Raw genomic sequence first — 4,080 nt, forward strand, 5'->3', positions numbered from 1 at the left:
TAAGGACGCGCAGAATCTTAACTAGAGACTTTCCTTGCAATGTGTACGCAAAGAGCTTCCTACTATAGTACTCCTTAATTAAAAGTATCTACAATTCACTGCCTCTGCCAAGGGGCATATTAAATAGATCCTATCTAATTCTCCAGAACGGTCGAGCAGGCTTCTCACAAGGCCTGCGTGATACTACTTGTTTGGCGTGAGTCGTAGAGCAGACCTCACAGTCTTTTCGGAGCGTCCCACTTATCCGCACGCCGCGCGCTCGTTGAACCAGAGCTCGTAGAGCTTCTGGACCCAGGTGGCCAGCTCGAGCGTGCCAGAGCTGTTCAGACGAGCTGCGTGGGTAGGTGTTATATAATCAATTTGAGGTTACCGCGTTTAGTAGGCTTAGAGGATAGTAGAATAGCTTGTATTCAAAGAAAGTAAGGTTGTAAGCACACGTGAGGTTGGCACACACAATGCTCTGATTTAAAGCCTTAATATATCCTACACAGAGCGTGCTGTTAAGACCTAGGTACTATACTCCTTTGTCCTGCAATTAAGCTTCTAAGATAATATTAACATAGAAACCTTTAACTATAACTACATTGCAAAGGAGCAGGTCCTCTATATTTAGGCCGCGCTTTCTATAGAGGGCGTTTTTAAACAAACAATCACCTCGTCCTATAACAGGGAACGCCTAGGTGCCTGCCTCTACAGAGTCAGTGGACGTTAATAGGCAGAAGGTACTAGGGACAAGCTGATTAGCGCTGTTCACTAGGTGCGTAGCAGCTCTATTGTCAAGAATTGTACTCTCTAATAGAGGATGGGCGTCAAAGTCTATAAGGTTATACACCCTAGGTTGCTTATCCTCTAAGAGGTTTATTATCTTTAGGTTAATTAGAGCTGCCTGTATATTTCCTAGGAACTTAGCTTTAGGCGTTTAGTTAGTTAATTTAGCAGCTAGGGCGTTAGTAATTGTCTTTAGAGCGTTTAAGTACTAGCCTAGCTGCTTAATTATCCTCTTAATATCCTTATAATAGTTAGTTCTAAGCCTCTAAAGTATCTGCTAACAGCACTTATCTGTTAGAGTGTAAGGAGGGGTAGACAAGCCTCTAACTGCTGTCTAGAGAGCTTAACAGTTAGTTAGTTTCTACTTATAGGTGCAAGTTTTATCCTTATTACAGGGGCACTTATATCTCTCTATATTTTTAGAGCTGTTAGAGTTACCCTAAGGAGCGCTTTAAGCATTAGAGTAGTTGCTAAATATTACAAATACTCCTAGGTTATCCTTCCCTATTCTTATAGTATGCTTATGCATTAGTCTACTAAAGACCCTACTTACTTAGTCTAAAGTAAGCGTTTTAAGCCCTAGGATAGTGTCCTAGATAATCCTTTAGTGCATAGTATAAGCCTACTCTAGGGCAATTTAGTAGCTTAAGGCATCTAAGAAATCTTAAACAGCAAGCTCCCTATTAACCTCTGCAAGATTGTAGGCCTTAGCACTTATATAGAGGTATGACTACTTCTAGTACTAGTCATGAGGAGCAGCTTGTCCTTGTTTAGCCGCTCTAAGATGAGCTCAATATTCTGCTCTAACCTAATTCTTGGTACTAAGGGAGGTAGGAGTAAGCTCCTGCTTCAGGGCTTAGATGAGCAATTATAGGGTGGTACTATTGCTTAAAACGAGCCGTACTATCACTGATGAGATAATCACTGGGGCCACCGTAGCGTTGACCCAGTTCCAGAGCTTCTGAAGGCGCTCCGCCTTTGCTGCCTATTTGCTCGACCTGACCTTATACTTGGCGAGCTCCTGTGTATATGCCTCGGGGCTCGTAGAGGCAGGCGTGCCTTGTAGGGTTCGAGGGTCGATTGGTTGGGTGGACTGACTACGGGTTGAGTGAGCCGGGGGTCTATTTTCGTAAGTAGAGCTGAAGGCCTGCTGTTCAGCAGCTCCAAACTCCACCCCCGAGCTCATGAGAGGTAGCTCAGGAGCTCCTTCGTGCATTCCTGGAGCGCCCGGAGCGTCTGGGTTGACTAGCTCCCACACATCTCTCAGTTTGGCGTGCCAGGTAAACTGGATGTACCAGTTGGGCCAGTCTGTTCTTGTTTTGAGTTAGAAGGTACCCATAGGGATGGCTAATTGAGCGTGTGAGCTATAATTAACTAGCTCGCCCATGATAGCGTTAATGGTGTGTTCTGAATTTAGGTTTAATTAGAGCAGCTAAGCTTTGTCTAACAAGCTTAATTAGCTAAGTGCGCAGGGAGATATACTGTTCTTAGGAAGCTAGGCTTATAACTATCACAGAGCCTATAGGACTATACTTAGGTAATTAAAAGTATTTAATTAGTAGCTATCTATCCTATCACAAAAGTAAGGTTTATATACATAGGAAATATGTGTAGATCACATAATCTGAGATAAGCAAGCAGTTGGCCAATTATCTAGTAGCTTGTCAACGACAAATAGATAAAACGAGCTTCTAGTTTAGACCCAGAGGTGCTCGTCCTGGTTTATCCGGGCCGGCAAGCTCCACACCCTCAATTGAGGTGCTCGATTGTGTGACAACAACTAACTATACAGCGACATAATCTAGGCTGCCAACAATACTGCAACGCTGCCCGCTGCACTAGAGTAGTCTGCTGTAGACACTGTGGGGACTGCATAGATAGACACCAAGGGCTCTATAGGGACAGCTGCCCTTATAAAGCTAAGTGTGCTAACTACCATAGCCCTCACCCAGCTAGTTACTCTAACTGTCCTGCAGCCCCTCACTAAGCGCATAGACACATAATTAAGCCCACTAAGACTAAACTAAACTCTATCTGCCACACAGGCAGAGTAATATTGTCAGATGCTTGTACTGTGAGCCAGAGTATGTGCTTAACGAGATCTTAGGTGGTATGATGATTTATTGATGATCGTGGCGATGGTGTTTCTGCCGCGGCGTCGTGCTCGTTGCTACAGGATTGAAGTGGGGGGGGAATTAGCGCTGTTCGCGGCCGCCTGTGTGCGGGCCAATCAGGAGTTGCCAGGTCTCGCTTAATCGACCTGGCAACTGCTGATTGGCTGCGCGACAGGTCCCTGCTCGATTGCGCAGATCCGACCTCTCGCCGCTCGCTCTTATCTGACAACTAGAGATATATTATTAATAATGCTAAGGATAGCAAGGATCTGTTTAAGGTAATTGCCTAGCATAAGCTTACACTAAACTACTAGGACACCCCTCTTATAATAGACAGCAAAATAATATCTAACCCCCTAGAGAAGGCAGAGGCACTCTAAGAGGAAATCCTTAACTGCTACACAGTAGAAGACGACCTTAGCCACTAACTAGAGCAGGAAGCAAGAGCGTCTCTCCCTTGGAGCACACACATCTCACTAGAGGAAGCTGAGCGAAATACAATAGGGGTCTCCAGCACATTGCCAGGAACTAACCACTCTACAGTGCAACTGCTCTGCGCCTGCTAGGCCTAGGTTAGAGAACTTATATAACAGATCTTTCAGTAATGCCTTTAACTAAACTACTTCCTAGGCTAGTAGAAGCTTGTAGAGGTAGCTATAATACCTAAGGCAGGAAAGAAAGACTAGACATCACCCTAATCCTAGAGACCTATAGCACTCCTCTCCTGCATTAGAAAAGGACTTAAAAGGACAGTGGCTAGAAGAATAGTATAGACTGCTATAACCTACAAGATCCTTAGCCCCTAACATAGAGGCGCCCTCCTAAAGCGCTCTACTATAGACCTTACTGCAGCATTTACTTTTAACATAGAAGCTGCGTGGGCTTAAGGCCAGCACGTTATAATAGTAATATTAGATGTGCAAGGCGCCTTTAACACTCTCCTTAAGAACTACCTTCTACACTAGATAGCCTAACAGGGCTAGCTACAAAGGACTATCCTCTTTGTTAACTCTTTCCTTACTAATTAAAGGGTCTTAGTACGCCTAGGCTAAGCTACTACCTCTAGCTGCCTAGTCGCCTGTGGCACACTGCAGGGCTCACCCCTCTCCCTAATCCTGTACACACTATATCTAGCAGAGCTGCTGTCTATAGACATAAAGAAGAGATTTAGATATGCAGATAACATATACTTATACTA

The sequence above is a fragment of the Didymella exigua genome (genome assembly GCF_010094145.1).
Source record: "Didymella exigua CBS 183.55 unplaced genomic scaffold M421scaffold_38, whole genome shotgun sequence".
NCBI classification, from domain to species: Eukaryota; Fungi; Ascomycota; class Dothideomycetes; order Pleosporales; family Didymellaceae; genus Didymella; species Didymella exigua.